The sequence below is a fragment of the Lepisosteus oculatus genome, chromosome 26 (genome assembly GCF_040954835.1).
Source record: "Lepisosteus oculatus isolate fLepOcu1 chromosome 26, fLepOcu1.hap2, whole genome shotgun sequence".
In the NCBI taxonomy this organism is placed as follows: Eukaryota; Metazoa; Chordata; class Actinopteri; order Semionotiformes; family Lepisosteidae; genus Lepisosteus; species Lepisosteus oculatus.
Window position 1 is genome coordinate 5306364 of NC_090721.1, and position 24256 is coordinate 5330619.

The 24256-nt window shown below is 37.5% G+C and overlaps 1 protein-coding gene across 13 annotated transcripts in view; it reads left to right on the forward strand.

Annotated features, from left to right (window-relative positions):
- The window catches only part of auts2a (activator of transcription and developmental regulator AUTS2 a), a 319096-nt gene that overhangs the window by 95952 nt on the left and 198888 nt on the right, over positions 1-24256 (forward strand). The gene's annotated exons all lie outside the window — the stretch shown is intronic.

Sequence of the window (24256 nt, forward strand, 5' to 3'; positions counted from 1 at the left end):
GGGAAACAATTGTTTTCTTGTTTGAAATTAAGCTTGTGTAATTGTCGGGCAACATGAGTTTTTCAAGAAGTTGTTTTCAGAACAATCCTCCCTTTTTTTGCCGAATACAAGTCCTTGCAAAGGTACTGACAAGATACAGTGTAGCAGAAGAAACAGGCTTAAATTAACTAGCTCACATACTGGGATTCCAGTAGATAGGTATTTTTCCAGATTGTATAAATACTATGTTTTGGTGAAAATATTTTTTACAGAAATTTATGCTACTGGAAGTATAACTTAAATTAGTAAATGTTGGTACTTTTTTGGGTTTGTGGCTGGATTGGATTAATCTAATGAAAAGTAGATTGCAAATGTATGTGAGGTTAATGGACCAGTATGTTATCTTACCATAGACTAAATACCCACCCTTCAGACAGAGGGCACTATACTGCAGAGGTAAGAAAAGTTAAAGCCCTTTCAAAGTTTTTTTTGCAAGACCATGTCCTCATATGAGGTCTGTCCTGGTCCTGGTTGGGCAAAATCAATGTTTTCTAATTCACATTAAGGTTTTCTGTCTTGAACTCATTTTTAAGCTGCACCTGTAGCCCAGATATACTTAATAAAGTATAATTGTCTGATGTTGTCTAGTCGCTCAACTTTGATTGTATATCACTTTTCCTCCTGGCGGTTTACAATATAGCACGTAGGAACGTCACAATGAAAATCCCAAAGCACATTTAAGATATTTTGTTGCATCTCCTAAAATTTCTTAAGTCTTGACTTTGGGAGGGAACAAAATGTGGGTTAAAGTGTAACAAGGGTTATAGTCGAGGTGCATACTGAAGTCTTGAAACAGAAAAAAGCATATCAAAGAGCGAGACCCATCTGTCAGTGGGGAGTAAAAACAGCTGGTATCGAAGAATGGTATGTGAGTGACAAAATGGGAAATGACAGGAAACAGCTTTTCACACTTTACGGAGCAAAGGATACGGTCCATCCATGTTGTGACGTTTGAGTACATCCAGATGCTGTCCCCTTCTCACATTTACATATTGTCGATCCTAATGCACATCTAAAAGTCTTCCACTTCCATGGAACGTGGGAGTCTCATTCCTTTTTCCCCCATTGTTTGCTATTGTCACAAAGTAGGCGAAACCGGTTTCTTGCCCTTTTAATTCTATTAAAGTATGGATTTTTACACATTTGTTTTCTTTTCACGGTGATCATGTTAGTTGGGCTTTTTGTGAATGTTTTTTGCTGGGAAGATAAATAGAAGAGAGCTGGGAAGAAAGCCTGTCTTTGAGGTTTTTGCACTTAATGGAAAACCAGATTACAGCAATTTAATCTATTTACAATACAGAACCTGTTTCATTTCTCCTAAGGCATTCAGACACCAGTCATACTTTCTGAATTATACCACTTATAGAATTGACCATAACAACAAAAGGTGGCCTCACAGAAATAACAATTGATAACAAAAAGAGCTGTGAGTCTGCAGTTATTCTGGACTGTAATTGTTTTGGTCCCTATAGGCAAACCCATAAAAGAAATGTGCTGAGCATTCAGACATTTAGTTCAGTCTCATTCTTTCACACAGAATGATAATACAAAAAAAGCTTTTAAATCTTAAAACCGCAGATCAAATCCAACATAATATTAGTTTGTTTCCATTGTATTTAGATGAGTGGAGAAAATTTAAAAACAGATGCGCATCCATTCACTGCCATGATGTTTGTCATATACAATACATTTCTGCTATTTAGAGCAAAACAGGCTTTCACATTACCTTGTGTGAAACAAATAATTGTGTAATAGCACTTGCAGAAGTCTCAACTTCTGGTTCATACACCTGCAGTCATGATGCACTCGAAAGCTTACAGTGTTCTGCAAAGTCCATAGCTGAAACAGTGTAGCCTAACCTGTATCTTTGTAACTTAACTAGCTGAAAAGCAGGGGGAGGATCTGTTTACACATAGCATTCTGATAACCAAGACATTCCTTCTCGTAATGCGATAATGCCACTAATTGTTTAATCACTTAAATATGTTACATGGTCTCTCTGACACGACAGGGGAGAGCCGCTAATAAATGCTGATTATGGTCACTTGAAATCAGTACAGAATGAGAGGAGAGCTGCCCTGGAGGGACTTTATTTTCTTGCTTGATGGATCGAAGAAGGGTGGCAGCTGTTGTGCCTGGAAAAGGTCACCTAGTCGCTTCAGCAGACGAGAGGAGCAGAGGAGCTGTCATTTCAGCAGCCCCTTGGCTCTCGGATTGACGGCCGGGCTCTGGAGCACACGTGGAATGGAGCCTTGCCGAGATGAAGCTGTCTCTTTCTGTGCCCGATTGTGCCTCTCCATGCATGCCTAGGTGTGAGGGTGGCGAGAGGAGGTGTGTGTGTGTGTGTGTCTGCTTGTGCGTGCATTCATGTGGGTGGCTCTGTGGTTGTGGAAGGTTGGTTTCCATCATTTGTTTTCATTAGAAATGATACCCGTGCCCTGTGCTTTGTAAATAATCTGATCTAAATGAAGGCTTAATGGCTTTGTTTCCTTTTCAAATTCTGATGCAGTGGTATTGCACACTTTTCATTTCACAAGCGACTCGTTTCAATCCCTGACAAACCACACTAATAGAATTTCCACATGGGCATTCAAAGTAAAGCTAAATATCACAAGAAAGAAAACTGCTCTGTGCCAAGGCAGCGTTTTTAAGTATTGCCCACTGTTGAAATAGAAAATCAAAAGCAAACAGTGCAATTATTGTCAGCTACACTGCTTTTAATTACAAGATATTAAAAGCAAATCTCCAAGTCAGCACATTTTTCACTCTTTTCTTTGTAGACACCATTTTGCATGCCAGCCTGCAGTGTCTGCAAAGGCTTACGTTTAGTATAGGCAAAATGTAAAGTAATCCTATTGGCATGTTTTCTGTGTTTACTCAGTACAATAAGTACAGGTTGTTAACAACTTGCCAGCAGGTGAACAGTAAGTGTTGTGATAGTACTGTAGATCCACTGTGCTGAGTGTTGATTTTAGACACTACTAGACTTGGGGCAGACAGCATGGTGGCTCAGTGGTTAGCATTGTTCTCCTAGTGCTGGGACCCTGGGTTCAAATCCAGTCACAGGGTACTATCTGAGTGCAGTTTGTATGTTCTCCTCATGTTTGCATGGGTTTCCTCAGGGTTTACCGGTTTCCTCCCACAGTCCCAAAACACACAAACATACTTGGAGGTGTGAATGTGTGCCCTGCAAAGGACTGGCATCCTGCCCAGGGTGTGCCCTGCCTTGCACCTGTTGCTTGCAGGGAAACTTAAGGCTCCCCTCTGACCCTGAATTGGCAGAAGTGGTTATAAAATGGAAGAATGGATAGAGTTGGGGTTAAAAAGTTTTGTGTAAGCCCTTGATCGGCAGTTATAGGACATCATTGTTCCTGAGCCATTGACAAATAGAGGCAGTGGGGAGGCTCTTATAGGCTTGTGGGTTAAATAGCTATCTTATATTTATTATGCATTTTAGTTTTAATTAATAATACCATAATAATGCATTCATAATTTTAACATGTCTGTGACATACAAATGGCTAAATTTAAAGGTTAAATGAGAATGTATTCTGTAGATCATGCAGACAACTATTGGCAGCCTTTTTTCCCCATTTGAGACATTTTATAAATTAAAAGTACATTACATTTAAGAGGTAGCTAAGGATTTATTAATCAATGGGTAGCATAATGTATTTACATGTGCTTGTACGTAATACATAACACAAGCACTGGTGTGTGACGGGTGTTTCTGCAATCTCTGTTAACGTGCAGGCTTTCTAGCTCTGCGAGTGCTGTTTAATTTATGTTTTGGTTGCATGCACGCTTACACACAGGACGCAGTAGAGAGAAATGAAGGGCTTCATAATTAAAGCTGTAGGCCATGAGCCGACTATCAATGCACTGCGCCGATTTTAATCTACCTGCAGGGCTTATGTAAATTCAGGAATGTCAGCGCTTATTCAACCTTAAGACTCCAGGTTTTCATTTATTCGCCCATCCACCCTGCCCCACTCTTATTTCATCTGCAGAAAATGGAGAATTAAACATGTAGTTTGCCCATATTGGGGTTTTAGACCCTGCATTAAATATGTTTCCAATCTTTATTGTCTTCATTGTTGTTCCAAAATGGCCGGGAGGTCAATCGAATCTGAAAAGTAACACATTCCGTTTGCAAATAAGACTGTAGTTACATGGGAATCTAGTGGACTGGAGTACTGGTGGAGAATTAAGTATGTTACTATGAGGATTGTATTTGCATATTCTGATCCTGTTGTCATTCACTTTCTCCTGGCCTATTGCACAATTTGAAATTGTTTGCTTATTATGACTTTCTGATTTTAAGGGTGACTTCCCTGGAATTTACTCTTTATGCAGAAATTGTATTCACTTTTTTATGTCAGTTTCTTATTTTTGTGGCAACTTTGCTCTTCTTAAATGTTATTCCATTTCTGATAACGTCATTACTTAGATTTTATGGCTGTTTGAAGTTTGTCACCTAATGCAGTTGATACAAGGCCTTCAGTAACCTTTCACAGGTGTTCTTGAAAAAGGCTGGATTCTATATTAACCCCTCTTACTCGTAGGACTTTGTCTGCACTGCTGTAACAGCTGCCATGCATGTCAACAAATTAATGAAACTGCGTATGCAATTTGTCGTCCTAACAGGTGACACCTTGTGAGATGGGTCAGGGAGAGATCTGTCTAGTGCGTGAAAATTAGTTTTGCTTGTAATTGTAATTGATTGTTTTACAACTAAATTAATCATATCACAAGCCTTAACTGCAGTTACTTTTATCTATGGAAGTCAGGATTATCGCCATTCCTTCTGATTTTCTTGATTTATAAGTCCAATATCTATAGGATGTAATATTCCTCCCATAGATTTTGTATATACAGCATTTATTTTAATAGCTGGAATTTAAATATTTTTTCTAAGGAATGTCATGTTTTTCTATAACTGTGATGTTGCTATTGTAAAATGTTTCTCCTTAATGATATAAACACATTCTGACCTGTTTGGATTCTTCTGATGAGTATATATTAAATATTGCAGGTGAAAAGTCCCACACTCATTTCTTCTACTGTAATCTGAAATTTTATTCAGAACGTAAGTATAAATATTTATATTACATCCGGAGTATAATAGCTACTGATTTTTACATGTATTGCTTGGGGAAAATGTTTCAGTCATTTAAATATTAAATTGGATGCTTTTCTACTCAGAAATTATGTTTGAGCAGTATCATGTACCACACTTGTGTGGTTGACATAAAAAAAACTTGTCTTCTGCCTAAAAAAACATTGTCAGAACTGGGATAACATTGCAGAAAATAATGACATTGACTGTTGTATTTCCTCACTGTAAAAGAACAATTTGGGATGCTTCCATCCTAGAAAATGATTTCAAGGCAAAGCTTGCCATGTTACATGTGACACATTTAAAACAGTTAACATGAAAGCCCATCCAGTCACCCATCCATTAACCTACCCATTCACCCATCCATCTTTTATAGCACTTGCACTTTGCAGTTTTGAAGAGTGTCTGTGATCCTGTCTTGCTCTCCTGTTCAAACTATCTGAAGTACACACGCTGGTTCTCTCCATTGTTTGTGCTCCAGTAATGTAGAAAAGGAAACAGATTTGTTCAGTTTGATTGTGGCCATTATTTTGTGCTAGTGTGATGGGGCTTTCCTGAGGGATTCATTGGAAAACCATTTCTGCTGTTCTGTTTTTAATAACCGTTATCTTAGATCAGCATAATTAGCCTGGAGCTACATGGAAAACATGGGTGAGAGGAAGGGCTGCTTAGCATCAGTGAATCTGGTGATGTGAACACAAGCTTCACATGTTTTTTTTTTGGAGGTTTCTCAGTGACTGGAAGGGAGTAATGAAGGACTGTTTATACTTATGTTCAGAATTACCCAAAACAATTATGAAACATGATAGCTGCCAGAGTTTTTCAGTGCTCTGAGTTTGAAGTTTACAGATCCAATTGCCTTTGTCATGCATATTTTTTCCAGTCCTTTGGTCGTGATGTTTTAGAAAGTGGTGAGAGGCCCTTGTGGACCTCTGGGGTCAAACACATCATGGTATCTGGAACATTTCATTTTTATGAAAAATAGAGAAAGTAACCTAAAAACCTGGAGCAGTCATATGGGTTTATTATCACAAGGTCTCCTGTTAGAAGCAGAGACCAATTCAGCACTGAACCTTTCTTTTTCCTGCTGTTTGTTTGTCCAGCTTAATGGGATTAATCAGTATTCGTCTTGATTAAACCATCCTTATGTGCTGAATCAGGTTTATTTAGTCCCTCGGTTGGATGGCTTAGAATAGCGCAAACAAACATGAGAGTAAAGGGCAGGCACACAACCCTGGGCTGTGCTACACACTTGAACATTACCCTGATCACTGGAAACTCCGGTAGACAAAAGTAGTCAAAGAAATTGTAGATAAAATGTTTGCAGTCTTCAGATTTCCTTTTCATTCACTGATAGAATGGATTTCTGGGATTCCTGCCTTTGTTTTCACCCAGGTTGTTCTGCAGAAGTCTTTGTTTTGTGCTTTTGGCATCATTGCTCTGTGAAATGTAAGGTCCGTCATGAAAATAAACATATTCAAGTTCATTAGTTATTAAGAAACATCCTAGGAATTTAATTTTATAAACTTTAGATTATAAAACGCCCTTTAAAGGATTAAAAAGTGCTTCTGCTTTGTTGACTAGTGAGCTAAGTTATGATGGACTGCTTCAAGTTGGAATGCTGTTTTACAATAGTGTACTTGTCGGCTCAAAAGAGTACATTACTGTTAGTGCATTTGGCTATAAATTCACACATGAAGTGTTACATATAGTACCAGTAGGGTTTGCTAAAATTGTCCGTTAGTTTGTAAAGTAATTGTCTCTACATAACAAAATTAACTTTTAGTAAATCAGAACAGTTGTATTGTACATAGTTGTGGAACAACTTTGGAATAATTCTTTTTTGGAGCTGGTTGTGCCATTACTGTTATTCACAGACTGAATTGAGTCCATAGTTCCCAGCTCTACTTAACTAAAAACATGAGCAATGAGATATGTTACTGTAAGCCTGATTGTGTTTTAAAGCCTTACAGAGTAGAGTTTTAACTCAAAGTAGACATTATTGACAAATCAGGTGTGAGAAGAAGGCTCCACAGCCGAAACGTTGTGTTTTCTTTCTTCTTTTTTTCAGCGTGGAATAAACCTATTACTTGTTCCTTTGCAGCCTACGCATGCTGATGCAGCTCCCCACCTGAACTACTATTGACAAATACAGTACGTGGCTGTGTCAGCATGCTTAGGCTGCAATGGAACAAGTAAAGGTTTATTCCATGCTGAAAAAAAGAAGAAAGAAAACACAACTTTTCGGATGTGGAGCCTTCTTCAGGTGTGGCTCCATCGGCTCTTTCCACACTTCTAAAGAATGTGTTTCTTTTCTTTTCATTACTAATAATAGACCATTAACATAAGGTGTTGCTGTTAATGACTGCTGTGAAGGAAGCTGTTCTTGGATTTACATGTGAAAGTGCCAGCAGGTTACCTTCCCCTTGTGCAGTTTTTAGAAGGTCTGTGGGTTGAATGTGTGCCTTGGCCACTTTTTAGGCCAATATAATGTCTTTCAAAGTGACACAGTGCAGCACTGCTAAAAGCCAAGATGCGTCAGATTGGTAAACCTGGGGTCAGCAGCCTGGTTTGATCTCTGATATACAATACACTGTGCAAACAAAATCCTGGTTGCTGCATAACTCAGTATGAATGATGGAAATGTATTGTCATGGCCCCTTTGATACTGTATTTTGAGACAGCGGATTTGTTTTTTGAATAGGTGTGAACATGTCCCATTTTTGTTCTGTTGGCTGTTACTGTAGCCTTTGCATCAGGTTTAAGCACTTACTACTCCTGAATAGACAGTGGCTCAATTTCAAGACACCGAAAACCTGCTTTGACAATTAACAATGCAGCCCACCCTGGGTTCACAATTAAATATAGAACAGTTACCTTGCTCCACTCTCACATAGCCTGCAGACTTTATCACAGTGTGGGAGACTAAAGGGGAAGTTCACAGTCCCTTCTCAACCACTGTGACACGTGTTCACTGTTGACCTTTTGTGAATAATTTAGTGGATTGAAAATAGCAGGAACTAAAAATGGCAGGAAATCCAAATGCTTCCACTTTATATTTAGATGTCCTTTGTAACTAGATTTAGATTCAATTCTAACTTTTTCTAAACTTACATGGCAAATGCATTTGTGTATAAAAAAACATTATACAGAAGACAAATACATTGATGTCTGTAGCATCTGGCATCATGTTTCTGCAGCTATGTGAAGATCTGCAGGATTAGGAAGAAAGGTTGAAACTATATACATTCCCTAGATTTCTTTAAAACATCACAATGTCTTTTATGTCAGAATGTATGCACTGCACTTATAGTGCATTAATGCTAGTAGTTTGTCATTAACAGGACAGCAGGGCCTGTTGGTCGATTCATTGATTTGATTTTATAACTGCTTTAAACCGCACTTGAAAGTAGATGCTATTGCCGTGTTGCTCTTACAGTAAATACTTAGTGTCATTAAACAGAAACAGGTTTGTGTCTTTTATGGGAAAAGGAAGGCCCTCTAACAAAATCCAAGCAAGAATGTTAAATTCCTATTCATTTGTTCTTTATTTTCCTAGACTATCTTTTTTTATTCTTCTTCTGTAATTTAGTTGGGTTTGCAGCAGGTGTTCAAATTGATGAAGTTATGTTTCCCAGAGCATTAAAATAATCCAATATGTTAGGTTACATCGTATACTGTAAGTTTATGCATTATTGTTATAACAGCTCTTCAGAACAGCCAATGCTTTTTAATTTTTTTTTATGCTCAAAAAACAGGTCCTTGTAATTCCCCTGCTTAGTTGGAGCTTCTCCAGATTTCCAGATCCTCCGGAGAAGCCCTGAGTACCCACATTGCGTTCAGTGTTGCACAGACTTGCTGCATTCTGTTCAGCCTTTCTGAAATTGTATTGTCATGTAGCACCATCTGCAGGTCAGCAGGAAGGTAACAACTGGAGCTGGTGGATTTTATGATAAGTTTCTAGAAACCACTGTAACATTGAAAACCAATTTCAGTTACTTGCTATAAACTTAAAGGGTTTATAACAGAAAAGTTGTGAAGGGAAGGTATCAGTCTAAAACTGTATATAGGGAACAGAGAAGTCAAGGTAGTATTACACAAATAAAGGTGTACCTTTTTTTCCTTTTGATGTTTATTTACACTTTTTAAAAACTGCACGGGAGAGTAATCTCTTGATATGCAGCTTGTCGGTTTCTGGAAATGTCCAATCTGCCAGACACAAAAGGTACTGCATATCACTTAATATGATTGTAATAAATAAATCATATCTTTTTGAAAAGTGATTGTTGTTTAATCTTGTCTACAAAAATGTATTCCATCTCTCTGAGGTGAAGTGAAAAAGAGCTCTTTCCCCTCCCGTTCTTTTTCATTAGACAACACCATAAAGTTTGATATTTTTCCTCCATTTTTTAAATGTTTGCTCACTCCTTATTTGTACTCAGTACATTTTTCGTAATTCATATAACACTCGCTTTAATGTTCTCTAGTGAAAATGGCTTTTCAGTAGAAAAGCTGTGAGTTGCAAGCATTTCTTATGCTCAATAATACATTATGGAGTATTTGTGTCAGGGAAAAAAATCTGAACTTAAAAATCAAACCTTCCAAGAAATGAACAATTAAATGATATGTCCTCTCAATTTAAATCTTAGCATCTGAGGGTTTTTTGTTAATATTCCATCCATGGTGCCTATCTGCTTTATGTTAGTTTCCATATCAATTATGTTTGTCCTGCAAATCAAATAGAATATTTAATAGTTTAGTTTATTGATCCAATTGTAACCACAGTGACCTGCAGTGCATATTAGATGCAGACAAGTTTAATACTACAACACAGTTACACCACTGCTTGAGTTGACAATGAACACAAGTAATAGGGATCTCCTCTTCTTGAAATAGTAAATAAAGCAACATTATGGTCCCCAGGTTTTCTACACGGTATTTTATCATGAGAAGTTTTGTGCTGGTTTTTAAAGTCATTGCTAAGCTATGATCATGGAAATTTTAATTGGAGTGTCTTTCTTTCTGTTACTGAGGTGTGGATTCAATTTGTGGAGAATCATCAGCATTATAAATGTAGTTATGTCAGTGCCTTAGTTGGCAGGGTGTTGAAGTTTGACTTAAGTAAGGGATTTAGAGTATTAGAGCCCATAGTTTTTTAAATCCTGGAAAATTATTTCCTAAGATTATCCCTTTTCCCCATAAGGATAAAGAGCTGTATTGCATTTGTTTTGCACTGAAAGATATTTTAGACATTTTAACATCAGTTCAAGTATAGAAAATCCTTCTTTTTATCGTCCTCAGTCCTGGAGGCCAGTGTTTGATAAACATACCAATAAAGAATGTTACATGATTGTCTGTTATCAGCAAAGCCCTTACAGATGTTAAACAGCAAGAGTATTAAAAGTGATAAGGTGGAAAGCATATATGTATCTCAGGTGGACAGCAATTATGTGTTCTAAAGAACAAGACATGTACTTGCTGATAACAAGGGCTTGTGGTGGTGACACCAGTAATCTTATCAGAGAGACTGGACAGGGTCTGGAGGTGGTAGTGATCTTTGTTTTTCCTACTCATTAGGTACAATTGACTCTAATCATTGAGGTGATTGTTCTTTTCTTGAGCATTTATGGCCATCCTTTTGATTTAAGATAGGAAGTGTGTGCAAATTTGCCAGCATTAACAAATGTATTCTGGGTTATGGTACAGTATGCAAAGGATTTTCTAAAGTCTTGTTGCTCTCAGAGAGAGGCTCATTCTGGTGTTTATTCTAATAAGTAATGAACAATTTAAAGATGGATAGATGTTAAAATACCCATTTCTGAACTCCAGATCTTTCATTTTTCAAACATGTCACAAGGCAGGTCATTTTCTGTGGTTGTTTTCAACTGGTGTTTTAAAATGCTTTCTGGATTTCTGAAGAGAAGTGATGTGTCTTTGGACACTATACCAGTCATTGTATGCAGGTCAACCTTTCAGTGTTCATTGTGCTTTTTATCTTAGGGATCAGTCAAGCAGCACTGAAAAATTGTGTTAAGGTGAAGGTTGGGAAGATAAAACAAACCACCAAACTCGTTTTCCTCACGACCGAAGCCACAGGCTAAACTGTGGCCCAGTGGAACCTGCTGTTTTTGTAAATTTATTCATTTGTGCACTGGGAACAAATCATTTGCAGGACTCCCTAAAAATTCCCCTGATTTCCTTTATAGTGCCGAACCGAGTAACTCCATAAAGGAGACACACAATGTAAAATCCACTATGTGTTCCAAAATGTGAATACAAAAGAGTAAGTATGGATTTAACAGTGGAGTGATTTGAGTCATGTGTGAGAACACTAGTTTAACAAGTAATTAGAACTTTAAAAGGTAAAACTATTCCTTTCAGTGTATGTTTTTCTATTCTTTCTTTTCTAGACTGAATTGTTTAATTCAGATATAAAGCTTGTTATGTGTATTTCTTTTAATTTTCAAAACATATATATGCTGTGTATTGCCCTTTTGCTCAGCACACACATGGAGGTACAGTATTTATAGAAAATACAATACCTTAACCTCTTGTCCCTGCTTAAGATCTTTCTACTTGAGAAGCAATCTGACATTTTGGGTGTAATTGAAGCACAGCAGATTGAGTTCTGCTCTTTGTTCTGTCACCCTTTGATTAGCTCGGCAGTTTTTTTATTTTCTGTATGGCTGTCTGTCATATTGATTGCGGCCAAGATAACAAAGAAATGTTCCTGCACTGTATAGCTGCATTGCTTGACTGACCTTGCTTTTCAGAATCAGAGAAGGATATGGTATATTCAAGATAGCATGGTTCGGTGTGTTCTGTATATCGTCTCAGGTGTTCAGCCTCAGTCCTTATTTAGATGTATTCTTAGAGCTGAATTTTAGATATACTGTAGGTATCACACCAACACTTTGTCCTGGTCTTCTGGATGTCAGAATCAATCGGTTTCTGACCAGCGTGCCTGAAAAGGAGATTCCTCAAGCCTATCAATTAATAAAAAGGGGACATGCTACAAACTCCAACTACTATAGTTCCAGTTCCATAACAGATTTATTATTAGATGCAAGATAATCAGTATAATTTGCTTAGCACACTGATATTCTGCTGTTACACAGGAACAGATTACTGTATTGGTTAACATGTGAAAAGGCAGACACCGGAGGTAAGAATTTTGACAAGCATTCGTTATAGCTTGGGGAGCTCTTATTCTGATGCTTAACACAGTTGCATTTAATGAGAAAGATTTATTATAGCTCTAGATATGTTCTTTGTAGTCACCCAGACAGCAAACCAACATATACAGTACCAGGCAGTGCTGTAAGACTGCTTCCTGCGTGTAGTGAATTTCATATCTAAACAAAGGGAGCAAGGGTGCAAGATGCATTGCAGTAGGTGGAGCTCTTGTGTTACAGTTTTGACAGAATGCGATTCACCTGCAGGCTGGAGACAGAATGAAGGCATTGCCCATGTGCCTAGGTCTGTGTCTTTCAAGTGAAAGCGTTTTTGTTATTGTTATATTTGCATGTTTACGTGTATAATTGCACATACGTGTTCATATGATACATATACATACACAAGACCCTGAACGTCAGTCAACACTGTTTTGCTTATTGCATGTAATGTTTCTCTTTATATTATAATAAGCAGTTTTTTTTTTAAATAAGAAAGGCCACGAGGGATTTTCATTGCGTGTTATTTACAGCTTGGAGGAGCACGTCAAATCCTTAAACTCTGAACACCTTCACCGGCGAGAACAAACATAAATTTCTTCTCGCTGCAATCTTTTGGTGGCCCTTCATCTTTTTCTCTTGTCAGCGTGGTTTTTCATTTAGCTTGTTGCTACAGGGGCCTTGATGCTGGCAGATTACAACTCGGCAGCCAGTCATTTTCGATTTATCTGAGCCCGTTTCTCCAGTCTGCTGAGCTTTCGCTAGCTAACATCAATTCAGACACATTGCAATCCCTCAGACCCTTCACCCTCCCCATCTTCCACTTTCGATCGGTGGGAAATTTAGCTTGCAGCACTGAGACAAAAAAGAAATATTGTGGCAGGGGAAGCATTTAAGTTAGAAAAGGCAGCCAGGGCTGTATTATTACTTAGGCCTCTGTCACCTGTGATGACCCGAGAGAGTGGAGAATATCGATCGCTTGTCACTCAAGGCATTCAGCAGATTGCATTGACAAAGCTTGTCGGGCCTTTAATAGCAAGGTTAGCGGCCTTGGCTCTGGCCCAGGAGAAAACTCTAACTGTGCCCATTACTTGGTGGCTTTTAACCATTCTCTAAGCTGAGAGAGTGGAATGATAGCAGTAAGGAAGTAATTTTACTCTCATAATTGCCTTCCTGTGGTTGACATTTGTAGCTTTGAGAGCAAAGTAAGGGCCTTATATACCAGAACAGGAGAAGCCCAGTTTGTCTGGTTTCAGTTTGCTGCCGTTGCTCTTGAGAAGAAGTGATGCAAAACGAAACCATGGAAAGGAAAATGGGAATGATTTATCATTCTAAGGAAGTTAATTATATACTAGAGGAAGTGGGGACCAAACAAAATCATGAACGGGGCATGTTCAGTGAGAGGTCATTAAGTAATTCTCTTGCCAACTGTACTGATAGCCCTAGAAGTGCTCTTAAAAACACAGATTTCAATCTCCCATAATTCTTCACATAAATAAGGCTGTTAAGGGTTTAAATAATCCCTTTTGTGTTTACTTATGCAGAACTCCTTTTATCATGGAACTGTTATAACTCCCTTGTGTTGTATAATTTGACTGGATACAGGTGGAGAGCTATTTTTTAAAGCTGTCTTGCCAATGGTACTGACTGACTGATCTCAGATGGTATGTAACTTTTTCCTCTGCAGTTTAGAGTACAAAAGCAAACCACTGTTCAAAGCAGGGAACCCCCATAAGGTATTGTAGATTTGATCAGAAATACTGTGCTTGACGTAGCTCGAAAAGCTGTCTATGATTAAGTCAAGCGAAATCTAAACAAATAAAACAATTAAAAATTGAACAACTATATACCTTACTAAACGACAACTAGATACCTGACTTATAAATGATCAGTGATGCCATATGACCTTACCACATAACATCCCCTTGCCCAAAGAGGTACACAACAAGGTGTTTAGCCATGCCTTGGGGGGTGATTCTCAATGACTACTCTAAAAACTTCAGTAAGTTGCGAACTGAACTGTTCAGGGACCTGTCACCTGCCCTGGGCTGACCTTTCCCGAGAAGGCAGGAAACATCACACTTTCACCTGCTTGATTGTTTTAGACTGATGCGTTTAATTACTTGTCATTAGAAAGTTATTCAGCTTGCTTCCTCTTTTTGATCTTACAGCAGTCCGGTCTATTGTGTAAATGATAGCATTTTAAATAATTTATTACAAAAGAATAGGGAGTAAAGGCAACGATGCCTATTATTCTTTAATAATGTGAGGACCTTTAAAAGTGCATTCTTTTAAAAAGAGATTACATCTTTAAAAAAAATGTGCTCTGCCATGTCATGTTTTCCAGATTGCATTTGGCCTGAATGGAGCTGCAGGAGAATTTCATCAAGCACTGTAGCATTGGCAGTTATTATTCTTGCTAGAGTCAACAAAACACATAGCAACTGCAAGGCTTATTTCAACAAGGTGCATCTACGCTCCATGGGAAGTCTTGAAGTAGTGCAACACTGGATAATACAGCAGATGATGAGGGGTTAGTGGGGAGATATTCGAAGAGCCGGCAACATGATGATGTGGATTTCAAATCCCACACTTCTCCAAGGAAAAGAAGAAAAACTAGTGCACCGCGTTATTTTCTTCCAGTTATGAGATTTCTATAAATGGCATCTTTGATTCTTTATTCCTCAACCCCCCCCCAAAAGCAAATGTATCAGCTCTCGCTTGTTCATTGTCTGGATGGTATTTCTTCCAATTGCCTGTTGCACCATTCTGCAATAATGCGCCATCCCTTTGTTATATAACTACATTACTGGTGTGGATTTCTGAAAGAGTGGAAATTAGCTCTTGATATCAAATGTGTTGGGAACATGGCACTGCCCGCTTAGGAACAGAGGGGGAGTCTTGGAGCTTTGAAATAATACTGTACTCTTTGCCTTCCAAATGGTTTGTTTTAAAATTAGTTGATTTAACTATATTAAACACATCTAGCCTGTCCATTTTTATTTGTCACGGTGGCTTTACTAGTTATTTTATCCTTATGTGAAGAATGTTTATGTTGAAACCTTTTGGACAGTAAGAATTCCAGCCACTATAATTGCAACCCTATTAAGTATACTTAAACAGCACCTAATGAGAATTGTAAGTTCTTATCTGGATTGAGTGCACCACTGTACCGATTTAGAAATTCCATGTGAACATTTTCTTGAGCAAATCTTAGGATAGATATTATCACGGATAACTGCCAAGTTTCGTTGTATGTTTTCATCAGGGAAAGAAGGGGTTGGAAAATATGATGACAGCAGTACTTTTAATACTAGTGTTATGCTTAATGGTGTAACGAACTCTGAAGGCAGAGCTGAAGTTTGATGTGATGATTTTTGTCATCCGGATCAGTCTCTATATTGGGATCAATTAGGACTTTGGCTGGCTGTGGCACATTCTGTGCTCTGTGTGTCAGCTGTCAGGTTGAGATTCATTTCACTTAACTGAAATCAATACCCACCCTTGTGAGTTGCTGTGCTACAAGACCTGAAAGGAGTGCTGTTGCATTTAAACGTTGACAAACCTCGTGCCTTACTGGAACTGTGCAGCCTGGAATGGAAAATAATATTCTTTGCAGGTTCTGTAGAAAAATTGAAATTTAAAATTGGATTTTGGAGCAGATTAATAGGAAAGTTTACAGAAGCAATTAGCAATGAGGAAACCTTGGATGTGAAGGTAGTCAGCCAAATGGGCAAAGTACACTCTGTAAGCAGTTCTTCTACTGCCGCTAATCCTCATTGCTAAAGCAGCCAAGCGCGGGTAGAGTGAAAGGCTCTCTCATTAACTTGCACTGGGCTTGCCAAAACAGAGCATTAGATAGCTGGATATCCAGTTCTTTCGGGTCATCTTCACCTGTTGAAAGAGAGATCCATCTTAATCAGGGAGCCTCGGTGTTAAATACCAGAGAGGAGTACGCCAGAGATTTGGGGCACTAAGGACAGACGGCACTTATTCATTTCCATGAAGCAATCATGTATGTTGCAGTGCAGTATGAACTATTTTACAAAAAGAGGGTTGCAATACTGTATTGTGTATGAAACAATTTCCAACATTTCAAGAACTTTATGTCTAAAGCATTCAACCTTTTGTAAACACATTTTATTCTTTTTTTAAAAAAAAACCTGGAATTAAAGCATACAGTATTAAGACTTTATGGAATTACATGAAATACTGCATCATTCAGATTCTTAGTTTGTCACTGATTACAAGCATGCTGGTAATCCTGTTGAGCAATTAATCCTCCTTCATGTCAGGACTTTCCTAGAAAAAATGCTCCTTCCATTTAACGTTTTCTTTTGTTAACTTCAAAAGGAAACAACATCACACGAGAAAAGCCCTCAGGATTTTCGTGGCGTGTTTTGACATAGGTGATCTTCAAAAACAAACATTTAAAATGTATTAAAATATTTAAGCATTGCTTTCACTATGGTGGTAGTATACGGTTGCAAACAAAGTTTAAGTGATTATTTTGGAATATTATAAATATGTTTGATATGTTGCAGTATTGCAACATGCAATATTTTAAGGGATTCACTTTACTTTCTTGAGATTTAGGCTTTAAATAATTTATTTTCTTGTGTAATTGTAGGTTTTAGGGCAGGTCTTCTCAACCTGCTGCATTTTCAATTAGTTCCATTCCAGATTTTTGCTACAGCCACTGGTATTTGGCTGATAATTAGCGGGGTCAATATGGCAAGTAAGGAGTGGGTTGTATCAAATGTCTGGAATGGATTAGCTTGGAAGGGCTGCAAATTGAATAGCGCTGCTTCAGGGCTTGGGATAATAATAGAGTACTGACCTATTTAAATGTTCACATCAATGGCAAGTACAACATAAATGCTATCACTGAAATTTTTTTAAGCCCCGCTTTGTCTGTGCACACATAAACCACTGGACTTTCAAGGGCTCTGTACATTCTTGTCTCCTTTACAGCGGTATAGTTTGAACTATTTCTGTAACATAAAAATCTCCCAACTGGAAGCATTTTTTTTTATCATATTACAGCTTCACATGAGCTCTGCGCAAGGCTTGACCCAGTGTTAAGTGTCTGCGGTAAATTTCATTGCCTTCATATACTGGAAGTCTTGCCAATGTACTGGCAGCGTATTCCTTGTGGAAAATAAATGGCAATAAAAAAGAGAAATGATAGCCTTAGTGAGCAGAGAGGAGCACGGTTTTATTGAGACCGGTCGGCTCTGGAGATGTGACTTGGCACACAGACGCGAGCTTAAGAGAGCGCGAGTGAAAGCTGATATTGGAATAACGACTCTGTGGCAGAGACATGGGAATAATTTAATTAATTGCACACAAATTTCTTTGATGAATAGTTATGTGGTGATAAGCATGAGGTCGAGCAGCAGAATGAGTTTCAGGTTTTTAATGGCTCGACACAGCTGCAGGTTTGGAAGGGCTCCCAGTTCTTTTTTGCTTGGTTTTCCATTGCTTGGGTTTATCTTTGTATTTCTCTCCCTGCCCATTGTGCCTGTGGATCAGTGGCTGTGTGCTGGTGGCCACCTTGTGTATGGTCCCGAGTCGCTTTCATGTGATTTTGGCATTCTGATTTGTAAAGAGCCACAATTACTTCGCCTTCCACATCTCCATTTACTCTTTCCTGCTGGCATTGTCCACTGTGCAACAACACGCTAGCATGATGGACGCTGTTCTGTCGTACATTTTCACATGGCCTTGTAAAAGCAGCTCTTATTCTCATCTTAAATTCTGGTCACATGTGTGTATCTGGACTACAATGTGGTGCAGTGCTTAGCGTTGCTGCTTCACAGTGCTTGGGCCCTGGGTTCAGTTGTGGACTCGGGGTGTTATCTGCTTGGAATTTGTATGTATTGTGTTTACTTAGATTTCCTCCACAGTTCAAAGACATGCTGGTAGGCTTAATTGGCTTCTGGGAAAACTGGCCCTATGTCTGTGTGTCTGCCCTGACGTCCAGTATTAATAGATGTCTGTGTGTATTTTTATGAATGCACTCTTTAAAACTTAATATCTACTTGACCCTATTCATGGTTTTTATGATAAACCTGTTACTCCCTCATAGCATGTGTGAACACAATAATTCTCATTAATAAGCATGAAAGGTATTTGAATATTAAAATTTCTAATGCAAATAGAAGATGAAGAACTCTATGTAGTAGGGAAACAATGATTAATTACTGTATATGTTATATATAATTACTGTATATGCTTTTTAAATACACTGACCTATTTTTACAGGATATATCAAAAATATTTGAAAATATTTATAGGTTAGTAAATTGGGTTATAAAGGAGTTAGTAACTCAGTGTTGGGTAAATTACCATTATGTGTTACTTATATAATTTTTTAAATTAACAAGACATTGGGAGAAAATTTTAAAAAGGCATTGGTAACAGTTATCTATATAGTGGGTATATACAGTGGTTATTATTTGAAATAATATACTGCCTCAATTTCTTATCAGATTCTACAAAGATCTCTTTAGCTGCAGTCAAATCAGTTAAACAGATCAATTTCTGTGAGTTGCCAAGTTTGAAATCAACATCTGTCAAGAGTGAGAAGTGGGAATTTTCTAATTTAGTGTAATAGACAAAAAAAGAAATACTTGCTATCAAAACTTAACCAAATCTGGACACTCCAAAAACATGTTAAAAGGTGGCCACAAGGGATTAAGTTTATATGCTATCGTCTACAAGTGGTCAAATACACTGTTGGAAGAAACACTAAGTGGATCATTTGATGGTCTTATGAGCTTGATTTATATTATCCCCAATATTGGCCCATGAAATAGTATTGTCTACAACATTTGGATTCATTTTTCAAAGAGTAACCTCTGCTAGGGGATATCTGAAGTCTGTAATACTGTAATACAAATATTAACATAGGAAGCCAATCCTTTTGTTTTCCCCCAGAGGTAAAACAGATCATGCATTGGGGGGTGTAGACAGCTTTGCTTTTTCCAGAGGGACTACATAGGCATGCATTGCAGAGTGGAAACATAAGTATAAAAAGAAACCAGTAAGCTCATGTTGCGAAGATCATCCATATTAAAAGTGTCTGCTAAAAATGTAAATTTCTTTTGTTATTCCAGTATGAAAAGGAGAAGAGAATTACATGCAAGGAGTTTATGATTATGAACCGTAATTAACGGTGTAATTATGGAGTCAAAACAATATTTTAGACCTACCACAGTGTAAATTAAATCTTGAAATCTATGTCTATCACGATTTCTCTAAATATATCTGGAGACGAGACTTCTTTCAAGTGCTTTAGATGCTAAGATACAGGACTGTCAGGATTAAGTTAAACAGATGATGCAAATATATATTTCTAGTTTGTAATGCCTTTATTTGGAGAAATTAATGATAGACATGTGTTTTGTGGCTTTTGGCCAGAGGTAATTGTACAGTATGTGCCTTGAAAGAAAAGGATCTTCAGATTCTTGTCAAGGAGTTTATTGAGGTACTGTGTATGAGAAGATGAGACTTAAATGTATGTCTGAGATCTGCAAGCGCAGTCTTTGGCAGCCTAAAGAAACTTGTATTGAAGGATCTCTACTTTAACACTGAAACTGATGGTCTCTGCTAGTCATTTTTCCCTACAGTGTACTCTGTACATTAATGTAACTTTGTTTGCAAAACATATTACATATCAAATTGGAGGACAGATTCAATAATCTCAATGTTCTCTGATCACTGGAAAAGCAACACCACAAAAAATTAAGGTTTGATTATTTGCCATCAGATCTGTTACTCTGTTAGTCATATGGTTCAAGACTGACTTCCTAAAGTCAGACTCAAAGCTTCCAGCGAATGACCTCTTCTCCCAGTGTAACCAAGATAATTGTAGCAGAGTAGGATAAAATAAGCATTTCAAAGATCAGATCTTGTCTGAACGTTTCTGGAGAGGTTTTCTAGGTTGGGAAAATCTGGGATGGAAACCAGCATTTTGGGACACAACAGCAAAGCAAGAGCCCCTACACTATTGCAATAAATCATCATTTTAGAATGGTCTTTTGGATTGAGGAATTTGTTTTAATTTCCAGCCACAAAACCATGCTTGCGCCCGTTTCTAGTTCCTACATTTTCTAATGCCTTACAATAATGTTTGGCATTTCACATCTCTGATTTTTTCATTAGCATCTAATGACCACATACTGTACTTAACACATCTGTATATACTATACGTTCAAAATGAATGAAAAAAGCTGTTGGGGAAAAAAAGGTGACAGTGTGGTATTACAGGCAGGTGGGCAGCTGATACAAAACAAGTAGGTATGTAAGTAGGTACATAAACCAATTGACCTGTCACTGTACAGTTTTAAAAAATCTACAACTGATCCACATTGACAAGCTGTTATTTTGCATCCAGGGCCTGTGCACTGCTTGTCTTTGATGTTTAGTAAGCACTGGCCTCAGAGCAAAAGAAGAAGGTCAGTACTGGGCCACATGGGTTGCCAGCGTGACATGATTTTGCAGCTGTCTGAAAGATAAGCTTAAAGGACCAACAAGTTCCTTACAGTTTCTGACTGCTGTTGCATCTCTCTTCTCATGATGGTTTTTTATTATTAAATTAGATCCCAGATTAACCACACTTGACTGTTGACAACTGCTTCTGTTAAGAAGTAGAGTTCATGTGACATCTAGCTCTATGCGCCCCCATTCTGGACAAAAAGCAGTGCTGATAGGAACCTCTGACCTCCAGCGTGAAGTCCCTTGACACTGGGTCCCAGTATTTAGCCTCTTCTGATTCATATTCTTGTGTGGGCCAACAGTGGTGTGAAGAGTAAAGATTGAAAATCATAAGCATTAAGAGTTGTCTCTTCTCGGGGCCTAAAATTATTTTAAACATCGACTCAAAATATAAAGGTATTTAAATGATAAAATGAAAAAAAAATCACAAATCACCCTCTACAAATTGCAAGAAGTTTGACATCTCTAGGTGTTTTCATTAAGACACAATAGAAATGATAATGAAAATCAAGCTTCCCATTGACTTTACTGTGGTGCATTTCAAAATCATCAAGATGCATCCACTGAAAGCTTCATATCACTTATATCAAAGGCTTAAACAGAAAATAAAGCATTGGGCCAAAATGTAGGAAATCCTGAAATCTGACAGAAAATGCTGGTGCCAAACTCAGCAACATGGATTGTGCAATGTGTTATAAGTTCTTTAAGATGTGGAAATGGTGAAAGGTGAGGATGGAGAAAATATTTTGCAGGAAATTACTTTTCCAAAAGACTTGTAACAGTTGGATCTGCACCCTGCAGATGGAGGTTGACTTCATTCATATGCATGGTGATGTCAACCATAAATGTTAGTGTTGCAACCCATTTTTCCTTATGTAGTATGGGCTGTTGACCTTTTTCTGATTGCATAAAGAAATCTTGAACAAAGCACAAAGTGTGCCAAAACCTTCCGTGGTGTTACTATGTTTGAATTTACATTTAAGTGTAGAAAATTATATCAATGGTATAGATTGCAAGCGTTCCTTGCAAATAATAAGCTTGTTCCCTTAAAACAATACAGTAAATAGCATGATGAAAAGAATTACAGAACAGTCAAGCATAGTTTTAATTTGTTTTTGTAACTTAATTTCTTTGTAGTTTATTTGACTTTTATTGCATGTGCTGCTTTTATTGCATGTGCTGTTAAAAATCGCTTTGCATGCCAATAATGGCACGTGTGCCTTAGGGAGCCGACCCCTGTTATATATAGTGCTATATGGTATAAATATTGTGATGTTGTGGGGATCACAGACAAACACTGATATAGTTGGGGCCCAATACACCGTCAAACAAAGAGAACATCAAATAATTTAACATTATTAATGTCTTAAAGCTAAAAATAAAATGGTGTATAGGTATTCAGATAGGGAATTTACTGCCGCTGGTATGTTTTTGTTTTCAAAAACACATGAAAAACAGTTCCTCAGGCTCAAGGTCTATATATACTTGCTAGATTTGTTTTGAATTCAGCATCCTCCTCCTGGTCTCAACTTAATCCAATCCAATCTCAGTTAATGGTTAATGGTTTTTACGTTTCTCACAATTGGGCTTCTTTATTTAACTACTCTGTTGCCCCAGTATTTATATTCTACATTTGTATCATTTTCCATCCTCCAATCTAACCATGGATGATTGTACTTACATTAAGCCTTAGTCTTTTCTTCTTCTCCAATTCCAATGTGATGAACCCTTACAACAAAATACAGCAATTTGAGTATGGCAGCTTTCTCTCATCTAAAAAAGTTCTTTCAGCTACAGGTACACCTGTTCTTGGTATTCGGTTTATATTTTCTCTAGACTGGATTCATAGCTGTTCCCTGTTCTGTTAACTGCCCATTGCTGCTGTTTTAGGTGCTCAAGTACCATCCCTCTAGGACGACGCCTCTAGTGGCATCACAATCTATAAAAAAACACAATCTAAATAATCTAATATTGAAAATAAATTAGATTAAGGAACCTAGTGCTCAAAAGAAAATATGATTTCCTAGGAATGTTTTTTGTCATGTATACTTGTTTAGAACAAAAAAAATCTGTTTTTGCATAAATGTACAGTTTATGCTTATTACCATGTAGTTGGATTGTAGACATTGTATAATGGATTAATATTGTTTAATATTAGCTCATATAAAAGTGAGGCAGTCATTAGCTTCAGATGCATTTAAGGTCACAGAATTTGAATTGTCTGTAAGGCAATGGGTGACCTTTTCTGTTTTACTAGTTTTCATATGTCTACCTGTGAAAGTGGCATAAAGAAGATATTTAATGTTAAATCATTGGAAATCCAAGGGATTTGACAGCATAGCAGGAAACAAGACAATTTATTATAAGCGGCCTTGGTAGCACTGGATTATCTATAAAACTTTTATAGTCCTCCCTGAGTGGCATGGAGCCATAAAACTTGCCTGAATGAGGGACTTGTTAATTTACTTGTTAAAGCAAATTAAAAATTTATAAGCGCTTTTAGGTAAATGAGATCTTCTTTCATAGCAGCCCTTGTGGGACTTTTGGATCCTATGAGGACAGGTTAGCTGTTCTCAAACATCACAGTAGAACAATAAAAGCTATTAAATTGTTCCAGGTTTATTACTACTGAGCAGTGCATCTGTTCTGCGTAACTAAGGGAAACCAGGAGCTGACAGTGTGGAATCTCAGTGCTTAGGAAATAGTATATCTGTTTTTTTTGTACATCACTACATGACGATTTTTAAAATTGTTATGTTCAAGAGCTTCTTATGATTACATCATTTTCTGCATTTCAATGTGATTTTAATCTCTACTTGTCCTTTCAAAATGTATTATTTTTCGCTGGAGTTACTAGGTGGTGTTCCAGATGGGACAAATAAAAACGGGAAAATTTGCTAAATTGCTGAAGTGTATTGTGTGAAATGAGATGAGCAGAACACTCGCTTGGTGGTGAATGGTGTGATTATAAATTTAAATCATGGTCAAAAAAGCCAGGCACGTTTAAGAAATGTTTTGTGACATTTTGTGTCATTTACAGGAAGCAATGATGTTTAAAAATAATATTAGAAGAAATGACTTTATTATCAACAAGACTTATGAAGGCCATCTGTATTTCTCCATTACAGCATTCTCTTGTTCCTTATTTGCTTTTTACCTAGATAATGCAAATTGCACTTGTGGACTCTTTCCCTGTACTGACTTTAATCTGTGTCAGCTTTATCGGCAGAGTATGCTAACCAGATTGTAGCAACCATGTGTTTTTTGAGAGATCCTGGATCCTGTCATACCTTCTAAAAGCCGTGATATAGCTAAAGTGTTAGTGGATAGAAAGTAAAGGGACACTTAAGAGTGTTGAAATATGGATCAAGAGCAAACAGTGCAGTGCAGAGTCTGAAGTACACTAAAGGAATACTGCAAATGAT